Here is a 21808-nt window from a genome sequence, read left to right as displayed (position 1 = left end):
GCAACCTCCTCAATGTTCCCTAAGATTATATGTATCTACTTACTCAGATAACATTTGAACAGTATGATATTACTGCAGGTGCCTCTGCGCTTGGGAATACCCTTCAACGGCCTGGAAGCCACAGCTCCAGCAGACATTCTGATCTGATTCGTTCTAATGGATCCTGATTTATAGAGGGGATAAGTTTCCACTGACATGGCTATACGCCTTATCATTGCTATTATTTGCACTCTTCTAACAAAAACATTGCATTACCAGCTTTGACTCTGATGTAAATAATGTGGTGGATAAAACACAGTAATTCCAATGTCAATGTTATTTTCTTAGTAAGACATCTATTGGGAATAATCTTGAAACCTCCACTCATACTGGACGGATACTACAATTATGTGCGGCATCATCTACATTTTCCATATTATTGCATTGACCTTGTTAACTCCTGGCGTTTCCATTGTAAATGTAACTGATCTGCCTGCAGTGCACACTGAATCTAGGGACAAAAGCAACCCCGTTTCACTCTGCTCCTGCCTTTTCACATTTACAAAAAGTGAACTTTGAATCACAGATTCGGGACCACATTCAGGCTTGCAGCCTAGAAAATATTGTGGCTGATTTTAGGGGGCGGTAAAGCGTGGCCAGCATACCCAAACCCGATCAGACCTGGCGACATGTGTCGGGTTTTTGTCGGCTCCAGTCTCTCTCTCTGACAAAGGTATCAGCCAGCATTCGGCTCGGATCAGGTCCAGCTGGACATGGATACTCGGGACATTCAAAGTCAGCCTGTCAGTGTGGACAGTTCTGAAGAAGGGTCACTGACCTAAAACATTAACTCTGCTTCTCTCTCCACAGATGTTGCCAGACCTGTTGAGTATTTCCAGCATTTCTTGTTTTTATTTCAGATTTCCAGCTTCCGCAGTATTTTTCTTTTATTTTATCAAAGCATGGACAGTTTTTGAAACTCATTGGTCTGAAAGAAATTGAATGAATACCAACCCTATTTATCTCCCAGATATATTGAATGGCAGAAAGTTCCTCTCTCAGTCATGGTCTATGCAGTTTAGCATCAGTCTTACCATTATTATTTGCTTTCTTCTTGTCGCGCATAATCGGGTACTTGTAACAATCGATTTTGTGGTGTTTTGTAGTCGAAGACGGCGAAGTCATTTACAGCCTCTCTGGAACTGAAATAAGCAGCGTTTTGTGAGCATTCTGTTCTAGTATGTGTTATATCCAAGCGCCTAGTATCAAATAAAAGCTAACATCTCGTAATTAGCAACACAGGGACCCTGGGCGGGGGTGGGGTGGGGGGGAGATGGGGGCTATATAAATCACATCTATCGTTAGCAAATTACTACATATCCAATTCCCATTTTGTTAGACTTGAGAATGATGAAAAGTCATGATAAAAGCTTCTGTAAAAATCAATCGTCCAGTAAGTGGAGCAATATGCACCAAGAACACCCATTCTAAAACTCAATCACAAAACCTTAGGGAAAACCAGTATAATCGGAATATACAACGGAGCTCCTGCAGTTAAATAAAATAAAAATGAAAATAGCATTTATGCAGAACGAAGGTTTATGAAACAGGAATATCTGAAATCACAACTGTACTGATTTATGAAGGCATTTATAATGAATCTGCAACTAATTTTTGCAGGGCCAGAAAGGATTGTTAACCGGTAATGTTAACTCTATTTCTCTCCACTGCCTGAACCGTTGAGTGTTTCTAGATTTTATTTTAATTTACATTTATAAGCTTTATTTGTAGTGTTACAGTTTACAGCATCCAAATGCGAGATCTCCTTACCGACAGTCACCATACTTGCATTTCACAGCAGCATGCTTTGGGAGGACAGTATAAGACAGTGATAGGGACCATTGTCAGAGAGGTGCAAATCCATAATCGTTAAACTGATCGACAATCAGAAGGAATCTCTATTCAAAATGAACCGTTAATTTATTCCATCTCCTTCGGCCTGTTATTCGGGACACTGGACTAAGGCCTGGCTACCCGACCAAACCCGATTACATGTGTCGGTTTCGGGTCGGTTTGGGCATATAAAAAAGAAAAGGACTCGGCACCGGATCGGGCTGGGCTTGGATGAGGTCGGGTCGGGCCAGGGTCGTGTTTCAATATTGGGGGCAGACACAATGCACGTCCATTGGGGAGGCAGTCATGTCGCGATAATTCCACTGGAATAGTAATGCAGAGGTCCAACCTAATGACCTGGTGACAGGGGTTCAAATCCGATCATGGCAGCTGGTGGAATTTAAATTCAGTTAACTAACAAAAGTCTCTGTAATAGTGCCATGGAACTACTGTCGATTGCTGTAAAAACCCATTTGGTTCGCAAATTCATTTTAAGGAAGGAAATCTGCCATCATTACCTGGTCTTTCCTACATGTGGCTACAGTCCCAGAACAATGCAGCTGAGTCTTAACTGCCCTCTAAAAACCCCAGCAGGCTGTTCGAGGAAACAAAGACAAACTTTGCCAGTGGGGCTCACATCACAGGACAGAATAAAACAGAATATTGTCTCTGATATTTCACCTCAGATTTTCACCTGTTTATTCTCCATTGGCTAATTGCTCCGGTAAAATTAGAACTGAGTCAACTCCTGACTCCTTTCCTCCAATTCACTGTTGACTGGGCACCCAAATTGCCCCTTCCCTAACTATCAAATGCTCCAAATCCCGCTTCCTGGTCCAACCATCAACAAGTCCATGTTGCCCAACACCTTCAGCCGAATTGACTTGCATTGACTCCAGTCATCTAAGTACTTGTTCTTATAATCCATGTCATTGGGTTAAAATTCTCTTATGTCCTCACCACTTCTCATCTCCAGCTACTCTTTCTAACATGTAGTAAACCCATCCCTGATCTGCCCATATCTCGGATACTGGTATCATTCAGTGGGACTGACCCCGCCTTCTTCCATTGTTACTGATAAGAATGTAGTCAGAGCATCTCCAGCAATGGCCTGTCCTCCCAAAATAGCAATGTTACATCTGGAGTCCTGGAAACTTCCTTCATGCTCCATCCTCTCCCTGATCTACACTTTGCCCGCTGGTGACATTATTGCAGATAAGGGGTCAGCTTTAAAATGTGTGCTGGAAACACACAGTTCCAGCTCTACAGCGACTCTCTTTGTCAATGCCTGCAATTCTGTGTATTTTCAAGGAACATAAATCAAATTCTCACCTTATTCAATCAACCAAACCCACAAGTCCATTTAAACTCCCCTACTTCCTGTCTCTGCAAAGACAGCTCATTTTTTCCACAATTCTGGAATGTCTGAATGGAAGCAGCTTTTGACGGATTTCCCAACACGTTGGCTAACACTTTTCAGGATGAAAATTGAGATTCAACTGACAGATTCCGAGCCCAAAATTGAATGTTTAAAGGATGAAAGGTAACACAGAAATGACATACCTGATCTCTCTATCCCTGTACCCATTTTAGCACTGTACCAGTTACTGTATATCGCTTCTCCTCAGCCTTCCTACCAAAATGCATCATTTCACGTTTTTCAGCATTGAAAAGTCATGTCTCTGTCCATTTCACAAGACTGCCAATAGCCTCCTCAAGTCTGCTACTGTTCCCTTCCAAGTTCATTACATTGCAGATGACGCAATGTTGATGCTTTGCCCTGTAAACGCAACTCCGAATCATTAATGTATATCAAAAAGAGCAGTGGCCCTAATCTGAACCTCTGTGGAGTGTGGGAGGAGGGGAACTCCATTGTATACATCCCTCTTGTCTGACCACCCTCTTAGCCAATGTTGTATCCACTCAGCCACTGCTGCATTAATCTATGGAGCACCAAAATGGCTAACATGTCAATTATGAGGCACCATTAAGTCTTCCCCATGATGACATTGGTCTCAAACCTCTCTGTTTGCACTCTCCCATCAAAATTCCATGAGGCAAGTACTGCATGAATTAGGTAGAGAGTAATGCCACTTCTGTATTGTCCCATCCAACACTCCCAGGGCAGGAACGTCATGGGGTGGATACAGAGTGAATCTCCCTCTACACTGTCCCAAACAGACTCAGAGAGACAGAATGAGGGAAACAGAGAGACACAGACCAACAAGGTAACTGAGAGTGAAAGAAGGATGTTTAAAATAGGATATAGGAAGAGAAGGACACAAATTAACCCCTCAACCCTGTTCCTGTATTCAATGAGATAATGGTTGATCTCAGAATCACAGAATTGTAACACTGCAGAAGGAGACCATTCGGTCCATCGTGCCGGGAACAGCTCTCCGAATGAGCAATTCACCTAGTGCCATTGCTCCGCCTTTTCCCCGTAACCGTGCACATTCTTCCATTTCAGATAACAGTCTAATTCTCTTTTGAATGCTCCAATTGAACCTACCTCCACCACACTCGCAGGCAGTGCATACCAGACTTAACCACGCATGTCACTTTGGCTTATTTTGCCAATCCCTTATCATCCATGCCCTGTCCTTCGCGAGTCTTTCACAACTGGGAGCAATTTCGCCCTATCTACGCTGTCCAGACCCCTCATGATTTTGAATACTTTTATCAATTTATCTTTCAGCCTTCTGTTCTCCAAAGAAAATAGTCCCAACTTCTCTAATCTTTCTTCATATATGAAGTTCCTCATCTCTGAAACCATTCCTGTGAATCTTTTCTGCATTCTCTCCAGTGCTTTCACATTTTTCATCGACGCAATACTCCAGCTTAGTCCGAACTAGTGTCTGATACAGTTGAACATAACTATCTTGCTCCTGTACTCTGTGCCCCTATCAATACAGACTGTATGCTTTATGAACCACTTGTCTCTCAACCTGTCTTGCCACCTTCAATCAACATATACATCCAGGTCCTCTGCTCCAGCACCCTCTTAAGAATTGTGCCCTTTATTTTATATTGTCTCTCCATTTTCTTCCGACCAAAAGGAATTACTTCACATTGCTCTTCATTGAACTTCGTCGGTCAATTGTCCACCAATTTCACCAAAGTTTTCTATATAATTTTGAAGTTATACATTACTCCTTCACATGTCACAATGCTTCCAAGTTTCATACCATCATCAAATTTTCAGATTGTGCCCTGTACGCCAAGGTCGAGGTTATTAACATATAATCAGGAAAAACAAAGCGGGCAACATTGATCCTTGGTGAACTCCACTACAAACCTTTCTCCAGCCCGAAGAAAAACCATTAAGAATGTCACTTTAATTCCTGTCACTTAGCCGAATTTGTATCCATGTTGACACCGTCCCTTTTCTTCCATAATCTATAAGATTGGTCACCAGTCTGTTGTGTAACACTGTATCAAATGCCCTCTGGTAGGCCATGTACACCAAAGGGACTGATGAAGAGGCAGAGGCCATTTAACCCCTCAACCCTATTCCAGCATTCAATGACATCATGGCTGATCTGTGACAGAACGAACATCATAAAACCTGCCTCTGTCCCATATCTCTTAATACCTTTGGTTAAATAAAATCTATCAATCCCAGATCTAAAAATGAACAATTAACCCAGCATGAAATGCCGTTTTCAGAGGAGAGTTCCAAAATTGCAAACATAAAAAGTGCAAACAATTAAAAGGAAAGACTGGAGAAGCTGGAGTTGCTTTCTTTGGAACAGGGGATATTTAGGGAGATTTAGTTGAGGAGTATAAAATTATGTGGGGCCTAGATAGAGTGGAAAGGAAGGAGCTATATCCATTAGCACAGATGACCGTAAGTAGGGACATAGTTTTCAAACCTTACACAACCAATATCATGAGGGCGTGATGGCTTCCACAGTGGAATAGCTTTCTGGATGTTTAAAGTGGAGCGTATACCTTCTGGATCATCAGAAATGGCCGCCTGGTTCCCAACTTCATCTACAATTTTCCCTCATTGCCGATGTTTCTCTCTCCATTCCTTTATTTTAATGCTTGTGTACACAACAGTGAAGAATTACATCTAACTAATATATCTTACATTCTCCCTTTCAATCCACCCCAACAAGTTCTCTCTTTCTTCAACCTTTTCCATCTCTACAGAACTTCCTCTGACTGCATATCCTACCATCTCTCTCTCTGTCTCTCTCCCAGTCGCAGAGATAGCAGGAGGGAGAGACAGAGAGGGGAAGACAAAAGGAGAATTTTGAAGGAACTGTACTCTGTTCCTAAGCTGTACTGAACCTGCTCTGGGAGTGTTCGATAGGCTACATTAATCGCCCGTGTACAGTCCTGTTTCAGGTTGTGAAGTAGCAGAGCACGTTCAGTACACATTGGGTCAAAGGGAAATATTCATTCTTGTCTGCTACTGGTAAGCAAGACTGGCCTTATCATCAAGGCAGCATTTGACCGATTATGGCATCGAGGAGTCGGAGTAGAATTGAAGTCAGTGGGAATCTGGATAAAAGCTCTCCACTGGTTGGAGTCATACTGAGCACAAAGGAAGGTGGTTGTGGTTGTTAATGGCAAACATCTCAGCCGAGGGCATGACTGCAGGCGTTCTTTATGGTAGTGTCCTAGGCCCAAACAACTTCCACTACTTCATCAATGACCTTCCCTCCATCGTCTGGTCAGATGTGGGGAGGTTCACTGATGATTACACAGTGTTCAGTTCCGTTCACAGCTCAGGCAGCATCTGTGAAGAGAGAAACAAAAATAGTTATTCAGCTCGATGATTTCCAGATTTCCAACCTCCACGGTGCTTTGCTGCAGATAATGAAGCAGTCCATACCCGACCGCACCATGACCTGGACAGCATTTCAGCGTCGACTGACAAGTGATAAGTCACCTTCACATCACAGAAGTTCCAGGTAATGTCCTTCTCCAACAAGAGAGAATCCAACCACCTCCCCTTGGCATTCAAAGCATTATCCCATCGCTGAAGACCCCAGCATCAGCATCCTGGGGAAACATTGTCCAGAACCTGAACTGAACAAATCACATCAATGGCCTGAGTAAAACATGGACAACAACGTTGAATTTCAGAGGTAAGGTGTTATAACAACTATAGTATGAAAGCAGTGTGGCGGAGGAGGAGACAACTTTCAGATGCTGGGAAAATTTGCACTTGGAGGGTGCGAGTGAGAAGAACCAGAAGGCCATGAAAAGAAAATGGTCAGTAATAAATACAGTGGAACCGAACACACTATTGTGATCTCAGAACATCCCCAATTCTGACATTGTGATGGAAGGAAGTTCATTGCTGAAGCAGCTAAAGATCTTTGGGCCGAAGCCTATCCTGAGGAACCTGCAGAGATATCAGCGGGCTTAGGTAATTGTCCCGAACAAATACACCCATATTCCTTTTTGATAGGTATGACTCCTGATAGTGCACATTTTTGTCTTTATCCGCATGATTTATATCTTACCATACTGTCAAATGTTGCCTTGATGTTAAGCACAGATACTCTCATGTCACATCTGCATTTCATCTATATTGTTCATGTTTGGACCAAGGTTGTAATGAGATCTCCAGCCGGGTAGACATGGGCCACAAACCAAGCATTAGTGAGCCAGCTAATGTGTGTATGTGCTGCTTGATAGCACTGCCAGTGGCACCTTACATCACTTTTCTAATAGATGAGAGTCGATTGGCTGGAATTGCGTTGCCCTGTTTTTCACAAACAGTATATAACAGGAAAGATGCCAGTATTGTTCCTCTCTTGGAACCGTTTGGCTCGAACAGCTGCTTGTTCTTAAGAACACAGATTCAGCACTGTAGGTGCAATGCTGTCAGGGTTGACAGCCTCCGCTGTATGCAGTACGCTCAGCTTTTTTTATATATCATACGAAATGAATCGACTTTGGAAGAGAATATCATCTCTGGTGTTGGGAAGCTTAAGATGAGGGCTAGATGTATTATCCAGTCGGCATTTATGGATGACGGTTGCTGTGAATTCTTCACCTTTGTGTTTGCACTTACAATCTGGACTCCATCAGCATTAAGGTACATGGAAGCTTCGTCTCACGTTAGTTGTTTTGTTTTGCACCAGCATGTATGACTGGGTATGACAGAGCTGCAGAACGTTTAGCTGGTCCGTTGCTTGTAGGATAATTTAGATTGTCTATCGCATGCTGAATATGCTGTTTGACATGCATGTAGCCCTGTGTTGTAGCTTCTCTGGGTTGGCAGCTCCTTTTCAAGTATGCTCCTCGCACGATATCCTACACTCCTAATGGTACCAAGGTGAATACTCTGCCTTGATGGTACTGGTACAAAAAGGGATATTTTTTGCTCTGAGGTTATGGAATGAGCTGGAACACTATTCTACTGCTACTGATGGCCCATATGACCTGATGGACGCCTAACTTTGATCTTGAGATCTGGCTGAACCTATCCCATCTACGACAGTGGCAGTGTCACACAACATAATGAAGAGTGTTCTCGGTAAGAAGATGGTGTTTTTTTTCCACATGGATTGCGCGGTGACTGGTAGATTGGAAAGGATGTCTTTCCTCTTATTAGTTCTCTCACCACATGCCGCAGGCCCTATCTGGCAGATGCAAATTTCAAAATATGGCCAGTTCAGTTAGTAGTTGTGCTAGTGAGCCACTCTCGGTGATGGACATTGTATTGACGTCCCCCACACAGAATATATTATGTGTCCTTGCTACCCCCAGTGTCTTTTTGCGAATAGTGTTCAAGTTCTACTTTCATTGTATCTGCAATTCAATGCATTTCAATACATAATGAGGCACATTTTGCGAAAAAAAGAGAAAAAGCGACTGATCAACACACACATTTATGAGTGTATGAATCGTGCAGCAACGTGTGATGATGTTTGAATTTTCACCGGGCACCGTCGCCAGTTCTGGGACAAGAAGGAACTCAATCACTGAGATGGGCACCACCTGAACCAGGATGGGATCGGTGTCCTAATGCAAAGAGTAAATGGCCGGGTAGGGAAGGTTTGAAACTAAATAAATATGCAGGGAAGGATCTACAAGAACCAAAACCTGGCTCATATAAAACAAATAGGAAAGACAGCATAGGAAAGAATAAAGTACGGGAGGACAAAAATGGCAGGAAAGTGAATTGAGTTGCAGTATAGGAGTCTAAAAGGTTGGGACAACATGAACTGAAAGTGAATCATATGAAAGATGTTTGTGAAGCAATGCTGTGAACGTGTTAGAGGGGGAGGCAATCAAGCATTAGGATAAATCAAACATAGAAACGTCAAGTTGAGACATGGCTACAGACAAAAAATATATAGGACTGGGAATTAGATATTTCAGGGTTTAAAGTATTCGGAAAAGATAGAATGAGGAAGGGGAGGTGTAGTAGCTGTACTTGCCAGAGATAACATAACAGCAGTATCAAAAATGAAGAAACTAAAAGCAAGACAAACATAGAACCCATGTGGACAATGATCAAATATACCAAAGGATAAGTCATACGAGCTGGTATAGACTGAAGAGCACATCTTACTGGGAGGGAGGTGTCCGATGAGATATACAAACAAATTAGGCAATTGAGTAAAAACATGGAATAACAATCATAGGGAACCATGACATCAGTCGGACAGAAGAAGTAAGTAATAGGCATAAGGTAATTCAAGAAAGGGAATAGGGATAACCCTGGGAATTACAGACCAGTCAGTCATCCGTCGGTGGTGGGCAAATTATTGGAGAGGATTCTGAGAGACAGGATTTTTGAATATTTGGAAAAGCATAGTTTGATTAGAGATAGTCAGCATGGCTTTGTGAGGGGAAAGTCATGCCTCACAAGCCTTATTGAATTCTTTGAGGATGTGACAAAACACATTGATGAAGGAAGAGCAGTGGATGTGGTGTATATGGATTTTAGCAAGGCGTTTGATAAGGTGCCCCATGGTAGGCTCATTCAGAAAGTAAGGAGGCATGGGATACAGGGAAAGTTGGCTGTCTGGATACAGAATTGGCTGGCCCATAGAAGACAGAGGGTGGTAGTTGATGGAAAGTATTCAGCCTGGAGCTCGGTGACCAGTGATGTTCTCCAGGGATCTGTTCTGGGACCTCTGCTCTTTGTGATTTTTATAAATGACTTGGATGAGGAAGTGGAAGGCTGGGTTAGTAAGTTTACCGATGACACAAAGGTTGCTGGAGTTGTGGATAGTGTGGAGGGCTGTTGTAGGTTGCAACGGGACATTGACAAGATACAGAGCTGGGCCGAGAAGTGGCAGATGGAGTTCAACCTGGAAAAGTGTGAAGTGATTCATTTTGGAAGGTCGAATTTGAATGCAGAATACAGACTTAAAGAGAGGATTCTTGGCAGTTTGGAGGAACAGGGGGATCTTGTGGTCCACGTCCATAGATCCCTCAAAGTTGCCACCCAAGTTGATAGGGTTGTTAAGAAGGCGTATTGGGTGTTTGCTTTCATTAACAGGGGGATTGAGTTTCAGAGCCACGATGTTATGCTGCAGCTCTATAAAGCCCTGCTTAGACCACACTTGGAATATGGTGTTCAGTTCTGGTCGTCTCATTATACGAAGGATGTGGAGGCTTTCGAAAGGGTGCAGAGGACATTTACCAGGATGCTGCCTGGACTGGAGGGCATGTCTTATGAAGAAAGGTTGAGGGAGCTCGGGCTTTTCTCATTGGAGCGAAGAAGGATGAGATGTGACTTGATAGAGGTGGACAACATGATGAGAGGCACAGATAGAGTCGGTAGCCAGAGACCTTCCCTAGGGTGGAAAGGGCTATCACCAGGGGGCATAATTTTAAGGTGATTGGAGGAAGGTTTCGGGGAGATGTCAGAGGTAGGTTCTTTACACAGAGAGTGGTGGGTGCGTGGAATGCACTGCCAGCGGTGATAGTAGAAGCAGATACATTAGGGACATTTAAGCGACTCTTGGATATGTACATGGATGATAGTAGAATGAAGGGCATGTAGGTAGTTTGATCTTAGAGTAGGTTAATGGGTCGGCACAACATCGTAAGCCGAAGGGCCTGTACTGTGTTGTACTGTTCTATGTTCTATGTTCTATGTAATTGAAATCTAGGAACGGGGAATGAATCAGAACAAATGAGAGATTGTACGAAAATATTGGAACATCGAGACACTGATGACAACAATCGGCAACAATTTTGGTTTAGAGAAAAAGATGTCGAGCAAAAATAGGAACGTATTCAAAAGATTGCAGGAAAATGCATTTCCCCAAAAAGGGAAGAAAAATAAACTTAACTTTAATGAGACCAATGGGAAGAATAAAGACATAAGGGAACAATTAAGGGTAAGGGAAGTTGGATGCAATACTTACATCGACTGCATGATAAGAGAATACGAAGAAATGAAGAGGAAAGTTGAAATAAAAATATGAAGGAAACGAGGAACTATGAAATTAAATTATTAAGGGACATAAAATAATCTCTATGACAGTTGAATTCAATCTTTTTGCTATCTAGTCTCTTTTGATTGGGCAGAGTAAAAGGTGCATCTCTGGTGGCTGATTTTTGTGGGCCGTGACTGACGCATGCAGTGGTGCACACGGAGGACAGAGAACTGCATGTACAGTTGCACGAGTTTGTGGCGGCGGAAGCAGTGGCGTTGGGGTAGGGGGAAGGTAGGTGGAGAACAAAAACAGTGGAAGGTGAGGGGAGCCCAACAGCAAACTTACACTGTCTGGAGAGGTTGCTGAAGGAAGGGACGTGATGGAATTGGTAAAAGGAATGGGGATGGTAGGAGGTGAACTCAGATGGTATGGGAGGGGTGGAAGGAATGGGAAGTGATGACATCATATTAGTGACATGGGGAGGATGGAATGGCATGAGTTGGGCATGGCAGAGAGGGATGGCATGGAAGGGTTGATGAGATGTTGGAATGGTTTAAATGTGACAAAATGGTGGGGACAATTATTCCAAACAATATTATTTGAAATGTTCTCCTTCGTGCTAAAATGTAGATTTACGAGGTTTGGATTTTAAAAAGCGTTTTATAACAGTTGCGAGGTAAATTGAAAGAATACATCAGCACTAGTTCCATAAACGAAGCATATCATAAACGTCCATACCCTCCCGAGTTTCTACACAGTCTTTCTCTCATAGGCATACCACTGTAAAACTTAAATTAAAGGAAGGAGCAGTTATAATGTCACGCTGAAACCTCAAACATAAACATGTGCTTTGTCAAGCAATAAGATTAGTTGGACCAAATATGTTTTCTTCGGTGATGGATGTTGAAATTATTACAGGTATATTTCAATTAAGTAAAGTCCTTGTTCTGCAAATAAAATTGAGCTAATAAGATAGAAACCTGTTTTTGTTTTAACTCAGGAGAGAGAGAGAAAAAAAACGTTCCCAATTAGACTTTCATATTCCATGACTATAAACAAGTCACGAGGCCAAACTAATGACAGCATTTGCCCTTATGTTCTTCGGCCTGCTATTACAGATGGGCAGCTTCATTTAGCTTTTTCATTTCCCTGAGTGAAAATGTTTGATTCTGTTGACATCTTTCGTTGAAAGAATAAATGGAAATCATGTCTTGCACAAAGTACTGTTCCAGTAAAGATACTATTTTGACCTCAAATGTTTAACGGGTCTCTTCTGGTAGTATTATTTAACAGGAACATGAGTAAAAACGGAAGACTGGATGGCAATATAACGATAAAGGGATAGGCAGGATAATATCACAGGTAAAGGTAAATAAATAGCACAGAATTGAGTTTTGTTTTTCGCATCTGCATTTGCCATGGTGGTAGAACAAGTGGAATATGCAGTGAAGAGTGAGGTAAGTGCGTTCAAAATGAAAGGAAGGGATTTGTTTAGTAAACCAATCAAACAATAAAGAGGAAAAAGCCCGCTTCCTGCATGGAATGCTTCCAATCATTTTAAAACTATCTAGGGAAAAGTGAGTAGTTTTATTACATAGAAACATGGAAACATGAAATATAGGAGCAGGAGTAGGCCAGTCGGCTCCATTATGATTATGGCTGATCATCCATCCCAGTAACCTGTTCCTGCTTTTCCCCATATCCTTTGATCACTTTCGCCCCAAGAGCGAAAGCTAACCCCTTCTTGAAAACATACAATCTTTTGGCTTCAACTGCTTTCTGTGGTAACGAATTCCACAGGCTCACCACTCTCCGCTTGACGAAATTTCTCCTTATCTCAGTCCTGAAAGGTTTACCCCATATCCTTAGATTATGACCCCTAGTTCTGGACACCCCCACCATCGGGAACATCCTTCTGCATCTACCCTGCCAAGTCCTGTTAGAATGTTATAGGTTTCTAAGAGATCCTCCCTCACTCATCTGAACGTTATATGAATTATATATTACTACACATACTTAAAACAATTTGTTAGATAAAAATGTAATGCCAGAGAATTGATGGATATCAAACGGACATTTAAGAAGGCGACAGAATATGCCAAAGGAAATATTAACCAATTGGCTTAATATAGCTTGTAGGAAAAATAATGGAACCTCTACTAAAGGAGAGAATCGAAGAAAATCTAGATTATCAGGCCCTGGGGATTTGCAAGCCTTTACCCCCATTGATTTCCCTCGCAATATTTTATTTTTACTAACACTGATTTCCTTCCGTTCCTCCCTCTCATTAGATCCTTGGTTCCCGAACATTTGTGGGAGGTTATTAGTGAGCTCCTCTGTGAAGACATAATTAAAGTATGTGTTTAATTGTTCTGCTATTTTTGTTCCCCTTTATAATTTCCGCCGTTTCTGACTGGAATAGAACTACATTTGTCTTCTGTAATCTTTGTTCTCTTCAAATATTTGTAGAAGCTTTTACAGTCAGTGTTTTATGTTTCCCGCACGTTTCCTCTCGTTCTCTATTCCCAACCCCCCCAACTTAATCAACCTCTTTGTCCTCCATTCCTGAATTCTAAACTGCTCCCAATCCTCAGACTAGCTGTTGTTTCTGTCAATTTTATGTGCCTCCACTTTGGATCTAATACTATTCCTAATTTCTTTTGAAGGCTCCAATTGAGCCACATTTCTTGTTTTATTTTTGTGCCAGACAAGAATGAATAATTGTTGTACTTCATGCACACGTTCTTTGGACTTCATCCATTGCCTATCCACGTTAACCCTTTGAGTAATTTTCTCCAATATACCATGCCAGCTCGCGCCTCATACCTTCATATTTTCCTTTATTTAGCTTCAGGACCCTAGTTTTGGATCCAAAATATTTCACTCACCATCTTAATGAAGAATTCTATCGTGTTATGGTCACTCCTCCCCAAGGGACCCCGACAAACAAGATTATTAATTAATTTTTTCTCATTGCAAATACCCAGTCTAGGATAACCTGTTCTCCAGTTCGATCCTCGACCTATTGGTAAAATAAAATAACCGCCACGTACACACTCCAGAAAATCCTCCTCCACGGTATTATTGTTAATCTGGTTTGACCATTCTATTTGTAGTGTAAAGTCACCCATGGTTGCAATTGTACCCTCACTACATGCGTATCTAATTTACCATTTAATGCCATCCCTTACATCTTCACTACTGTTTGGGCGCCGATATACAACACCCCCTCCCCACCACCACCACCAGCAGCAAGTTTTCTGCATCTTGTTGCTTCTTAGATCCACCCATATACATTACACATCATGACTTTCCGACACAATAGATGTAGGTGAGCACTTTGGCGATAGTGATCACAATTCGGTTAGGTTTACCTTAGCGATGGGCAGGGACAGGTATATACCGCAGGGTAAGAATTATAGCTGGGGGAAAGGAAATTATGACGCGATTAGGCAAGATTTAGGATTTGTAGGATGGGGAAGGAAACTGCAGGGGATGGGCACAAACGAAATGTGGAGCTTATTCAAGGAGCAGCTAATGCGTGTCCTTGATAAATATGCACCTGTCAGGCAGGGAGGAAGTTGTCGAGCGAGGGAGCCGTGGTTTACTCAAGAAGTTGAAGCGCTTGTCAAGAGGAAGAGGGCGGCTTATGTTAGGATGAGACGTGAAGGCTCAGTTAGGGCGCTTGAGAGTTACAAGCCAGCCAGGAAGGATCTAAAGGGAGGGCTAAGAAGAGCAAGGAGAGGACACGAGAAGTCATTGGCGGATAGGATCAAAGAAAACCCTAAGGCTTTCTATAGGTATATCAGGAATAAAAGAACGATAAGAGTTAGAACAGGGCCAATCAAGGATAGTAGTGGGAAGTTGTGTGCGGAATCAGAGGAGATAGGGGAAGCGTTAAATGAATATTTTTCGTCAGTATTTATAGTAGAGAAAGAAAATGTTGCCGAGGAGATTACTGAGATACAGCCTACTAGGCTAGATGGGATTGAGATTCACAAGGAGGAGGTGTTAGCAATTTTGGAAAGAGTGAAAATAGATAAGTCCCCTGGGCCAGATGGGATTTATCCTAGGATTCTCTGGGAAGCCAGGGAGGAGATTACAGAGCCGTTGTTGTTGATCTTTATATCGTCATTGTCGACACGAGTGGTGCCAGAAGACTGGAGGATAGCAAATGTTGTCCCCTTGTTCAAGAAGGGGAGTAGAGACAGCCCTGGTAATTATACACCTGTGAGCCTTACTTCGGTTGTGGGTAAAATGTTGGAAAAGGTTATAAGAGATAGGATTTATAATCATCTTGAAAAGAATAAGTTCATTTGCGATAGTCAGCACGGTTTTGTGAAAGGTAGGTCGTGCCTCACAAACCTTATTGAGTTTTTCGAGAAGGTGACCAAACAGGTGGATGAGGGTAAAGCCGTGGATGTGGTGTATATGGAGTTCAGTAAGGCGTTTGATAAGGTTCCCCACGGTAGGCTATTGCAGAAAATACGGAAGTATGGGGTTGAAGGTGATTTAGAGCTTTGGATCAGAAATTGGCTAGCTGAAAGAAGACAGATGGTGGTGGTTGATGACAAATGTTCATCCTGGAGTTTAGTTACTAGTGGTGTACCGCAAGGTTCTGTTTTGGGGCCACTGCTGTTTGTCATTTTTATAAATGACCTGGATGAGGGTGTAGAAGGGTGGGTTAGGAAATTTGCGGATGACACGAAGGTCGGTGGAGTTGTGGATAGTGTCGAAGGGTGTTGTACGGTACAGAGGCACATAGATAGGCTGCAGAGCTGGGCTGAGAGATGGCAAATGGAGTTTAATGCGGAAAAGTGTGAGGTGATTCACTTTGGAAGGAGTAACAGCAATGCAGAGTACTGGGCTAATGGGAAGATTCTTGGTAGTGTAGATGAGCAGAGAGATCTTGATGTCCAGGTACATAAATCCCTGAAAGTTGCTACCCAGGTTAATAGGGCTGTTAAGAAGGCATATGGTGTGTTAGCTTTTATTAGTAGGGGGATCGAGTTTCGGAGCCACGAGGTCATGATGCAGCTGTACAAAACTCTGGTGAAGCCGCACCTTGAGTATTGCGTGCAGTTCTGGTCACCGCATTATAGGAAGGATGTGGAAGCTTTGGAAAGGGTACAGAGGAGATTTACTAGGATGTTGCCTGGTATGGAAGAAAGGTCTTACGAGGAAAGGCTGAGGGACTTGGGGATGTTTTGGTTCGAGAGAAGGAGGAGGAGAGGTGACTTAATAGAGACAGACAAAATAATCAGAGGGTTAGATAGGGTGGATAGTGAGAGTCTTCTTCCTCGGATGATGATGGCAAACATGAGGGGACATAGCTTTATGTTGAGGGGTGAAAGATATAGGACAGATGTCAGAGGTAGTTTCGTTACGCAGAGAGTAGTAGGGGCGTGGAACGCCCTGCCTGCAACAGTAGTAGACTCGCCAACTTTAAGGGCATTTCGTGGTCATTGGATAGACATATGGATGAAAATGGAATAGTGTAGGTCAGATGGTCGGCGCAACATCGAGGGCCGAAGGACCTGTACTGCGCTGTAATGTTCTATAAAAAAAAAATCCTTCCTCGCTTCTTTGGCCGCCTTATCTCGAGAGACAATGGGTCAGCGCCTGGAGGTGGACAGTGATGTGTGGAGCGGCGCCTAGATTTGCTATAAAGGTCAATTCTAGAGTGACAGGCTCTTCCACAGGTGTTGCCGAAAAATTTGTTTGTCGGGGCTGTTACACAGTTGGCTCTCCCCTGCGCCTCTGTCATTTTTCCTGCCACTGCGAAGTCTCTTCGACTCGCCACACTTTTGCCCCGCCTTTATGGCTGCCTGCCAGCTCTGTCGAACGCTGGCAACTGACTCCCACGACTTGTGATCAATCTCACAGGACTTCATATCGCGTTTGCAGACGTCTTTAAAGCAGAGACATGGACGGCCTGTGGGTCTGATATAAGTGGCGAGCTCGCTGTGCAATGTGACTTTGGGGATCCTGCCATCTTCCATGCGGCTCACACGGCCAAGCCATCTCAAGCGCCGCTGACTCAGTAGTTTGTATAAGTTGGGGAAGTTGGCCACCTCGAGGACTTCTGTGTTGGAGATACGGTCCTGCCACCTGATGCCAAGTGGTCTCCAGAGGCAGCAAATATGGAATGAACTGAGACGTCGCTCTTGGCTGACATATGCTGCCCAGGCGTCGCTGCCATCGAGCAAGGTACTGAGGACACAGGCCTGATACACTCGGACTTCTGTGTTCCATGTCAGTGCGCCATTTTCCCACACTCTCTTGGCTGGTCTGGACATAGCAGTGGAAGTCTTCCCATGCGCTTGTTGATTTCTGCATCTAGAGACAGGTTACTGGTGATAATTGAGCCTAGGTCGGTGAACTCTGGAGCCACTTCCAGAGCGTGATCGCCAATATTGAAGGATGGAGCATTTCTGACGTCCTGCCCCATGATGTTCGTTTTCTTGAGGCTGATGGTTAGGCCAAGTTCACTGCAGGCAGCCGCAAACCTGTCGATGAGACTCTGCAGGCACTCTTCAGTGTGAGATGTTAAAGCAGCATCGTCAGCAAAGAGGAGCTCACTGATGAGGACTTTCCGTACTTTGGACTTCGCTCTTCGATGGGCAAGGTTGAACAACCTGCCCCCTGATCTTGTGTGGTGGAAAATTTCTTCTTCAGAAGACTTGAACGCATGTGAAAGCAGCAGGGAGAAGAAAATCCCAAAAAAGTGTGGGTGCGAGAACACAGCCCTGTTTCACGCCACTCAGGATAGGAAAGGGGTCTGATGAGGAGCCACCATGCTGAATTGTGCCTTTCATATTGTCATAGAATGAGGTGATGATACTCAGTAGCTTTGGTGGACATCCAATCTTTTCCAGTAGTCTGAAGGGGCCACGTCTGCTGACGAGGTCAAAGGCTTTGGTGAGATCAATGAAAGCAATTTGGAGGTGCCTCTGTTGTTCGCGGCATTTCTCCTGTATCTGATGAAGGGAGAACAGCATGTCAAAGTTCGATCTCTCTGAACGAAAGCCACACTGTGCCTCAGGGTAGACGCGCTCAGCCAGCTTCTGGAGCCTGCGATTATGTCCCCTATTTAGATTTGAGGTGGGCGATCTTCTTGATGGTTGGCCCAAGAGCACTCTTAATGCCATCATACATTCCTCTGATGTTTCCAGTGTCTGAGGCCAGCTGAATATGACTGCATAGGTGTTGCCAGTAGTCGTTTGCGCGGCACCTGGCTGTTCTTTGTGCAGTGTTTCTGGCTGCTTTAAGAGCTACGGATGTTAACTCACTGGGAGCTTTCTTGTCGTTCAACAGTGCAGTGCGGTTAGCGGCTTTGACAGGTTCCAGCTCTTCATTATGAGACTGAAACCAGTCTGCATTTCTCTTCGCACTTTTGCCGTAGGGGGTCAAAGCTGACTCACAGATGGGGTCTCTGATGTGCCCCACTTGGTCTCAGCATCTCTGGACGCTCTGGACGGTGACGACAGCAGGATCGGAGATCAAAGTACCACCAGATGTACTTTTAAGTTTCGTCTGGATCAATGACGTTGAGAAAACAAAGAGCAGGTGTGGCTGGGGGAAGGCAGTGGGCCCAGGTAACATAAACTAACAGTTAGCTTTTCGTTTGGGCTGCGATGAACTGATTTAATGAGCCAGGGGAATTTAAACAGTTTGAGAGGGTAGATTGGGGGAGAAAACGCTAAGAATGGGAGCAGATGGCCATGGATAGAGTTGAACAGCAAGGGAGCTTCCTCGGGAGCTTACAGCCCAGGAGCCATCTTGCCATCACTAAGACCGCCTTTGGCATGTTTCCGGCGCTTCCTCACTATTGTATGGATTTCCTCCTTCACTGACAATTCTACTGCTCCTTCTTTCCTTTTCTGCCTGATCTTCCTAAATACTGAATTCCCGTGGATGTTCACTTTACTCTCTTGGTAACTTGCAGCCATGTATCTGTAATCGCTACTAAATCATAGCCATTTAAATCTAATTGCACTGTTAATTCATCTGCCTTATTGTGAATGCTCCACGCATTAAGACACAAAGCCTTTAGACTCGTCTTTTTAACAGTGTTGGTCATCCTAGCTTTATTTTGCACTATGGCCCCATTTGTTTCTCGCCCTTGTTTTCTCCACCTTCCAATTTTGCTTCTTACCTTTCTGTCTTTAATTTTTATCCTTGTTTCGCTCTCCTCTGTCTCCCTGCTCAGATTCCCATACCCCTGCCATTCTCGTTTAAACCGTCCGCGACAGCACTGGAAAACACCTTCCCCTGCTACTCTGAGGATACTGGTCCCAGTTCTGCACAGTTGCAAGCTGTCCAGCCTTGTCCCACCTTCCCCAGGACCATCCTAATGTTTCGGGAATCTGAATCCCTCCTCCCTACACCATTTCTCCATCCACGTATTCATCTGACATATCCTGCTGTTTCTGTTCTTGCTAGCACGTGGCGCTGGTAGTAATCCTGGGAGTATTGCCTTTGAGGTCCAATTTTATCTTAACTCCCTATATTCAGCTTGTAGGACCTCATCTCCCTTTTACATATGTCGTTAGTATTGATATGTACCATGACAAATGGCTGCTCGTCCTCCCCCCTCAGAAACCCCTGCAGTCACCCAGAGCCATCCTTGGCCCTTGCAGCAGGGAGGCAACATACCATCCTGGAGTCTCTTTTGCGGCCACAGAAACGCCTGTCTGTTCCCGTAACGATTGAATCCCCTATCACTGTAGCCCTGCCATTCTTCTTCCTTCCCTCCTGTGCAGCAGAGCCACCCATGGTGCCATGAACCTGGCTCTTGCTGCATTCCCCTGAACCTTAGTCCCCAACAATATTGAAAGCGTTATATCAGTTACAGAAAAGGATGGCCACAGGGGACTCGTGAACTACATGTTTTCCTCTATTCTGCCTGTTATTCTCCCATTCCCTTCCTGCCTTTGCAGAATTTTCCTGCCGTGTGACCACCTCGCTAAACGTGTTATCCAGGACGATCTCACGAACGTGGATGCTCCACTGTGAATGCACGCGCAGCTTCAGCTCCGTAATGTGGGAAGCCAGTCGCTGTGGATGGATACACTTCCTGCACACACGGTCGTCAGCGACACTGGAAGCGTCCCAGATTTCACACATAGCGCAGGAGGAGCAGGGGTAAGCGCTCTTCTTGCCTTACAAGCCACGACTAACCGTTCGATTATTTAGTTGCAACCTTTAATTTAAAAACATACTAATTATACTAGGGTCCTTGTTGTACTCCAAACAATACCCACTACAATCTAAAGTCCTTAATAAATTACACTTAATAAAAAAAGAAAAACACAGTTTTGTAGTATTAGCCTTATCACTTATGCAGTAGGTTTTGTTTATTAATGAATTGAATAATTGATGTAACCGGATATTTCACTGCATTGTTGAACTGTTCTCTGAATTTGGACTGAGTCACCACATAAATAAATGTGTTTGTGCAGCAGTTTATAAACTGTAGCATATATCTACCTTGCCCAAAGATTAATTCAGAATCGTTGTAATCATCGGGATCTGTTCCAGTAGTGATGTAATATAAGAAATCTATAACATACACCAACCACAGAAGTATGAAGCTGCCGGATATGGTAAAGAGTAAAATCACAGATTTCCTTCTACTCTCCATCTCTGGGTCACTGCGATACACTCCCTTGCGCTAACCCCGCAGTCTCTTATGGACTCGACTGGCCACTAAAATGTGTCTGACTGTCTGAGCATTGAGTAACAAAATTAAAGCAAATGGGAGCCATGGAGTTAAAACCGTATCAAACGAGTCAAATCCCATACATCCGGGTTCAGTCAAATAGCTCGGCTTTATATAACAGTCCTGTGATACATTGTTGATTATCTCTCCAGGTTCATATATAAAGTAGACAGGGATATTTTTATACAGAGCAGAATGTATGTTGTTGCTAGAACCAGAGCCGCAGCTTTCTCAGTGCAATATTTTGTTTTTAGCTTCTGGCAACAAATGGCCACAAATCTATCAAAGGAGAAAGCAACGGTGAACCAGACAGAGCAGTCTGTGGCTGCACGTAGCAGGACATGAATAACGCTATGCACAGGGGTGATGTTCAGGAAAGATCTCCGGAAATAATAATAACTGATCCGCCACAATATGACATTATTGATAATGACCAGTCGATATGCCATTGCCATGCCCACCAGGTAGCGAGTGGTGCATGTGGAGAGTCCGCAATTTCCCCGGGACAGGATCACAATCGTCAGTAAATTAACTGTAAGAGAGAGAAATGCAAATAGATTGTAAATTACTGATGAAACATTCTTGTGTCTGACCCGGACAGCAAGACATACCATTTTAGCACCAAAAACAGGTGGCTCGTGGTTCGAGTCATAGGTTAAAATTTGTAAATCTCAATCCTGACCACAACCCACCTCCAACCTACCAACTTCCGGGTTTAACAGAGTCAGGGCAGTGAGCAGCGCAGACATATGGTCATCGGAACAGGAGCAGGCATAGCCCATTCGGCCTGTAGAGCCTGCTTCACCATTCAAACATATCATGGATGCTTATCTAACTCGACTCCATT

This window comes from Heterodontus francisci, unplaced genomic scaffold (assembly GCF_036365525.1).
Source record: "Heterodontus francisci isolate sHetFra1 unplaced genomic scaffold, sHetFra1.hap1 HAP1_SCAFFOLD_218, whole genome shotgun sequence".
Lineage (NCBI taxonomy): Eukaryota > Metazoa > Chordata > Chondrichthyes > Heterodontiformes > Heterodontidae > Heterodontus > Heterodontus francisci.
Note: the sequence above shows the minus strand (reverse complement) of the source record.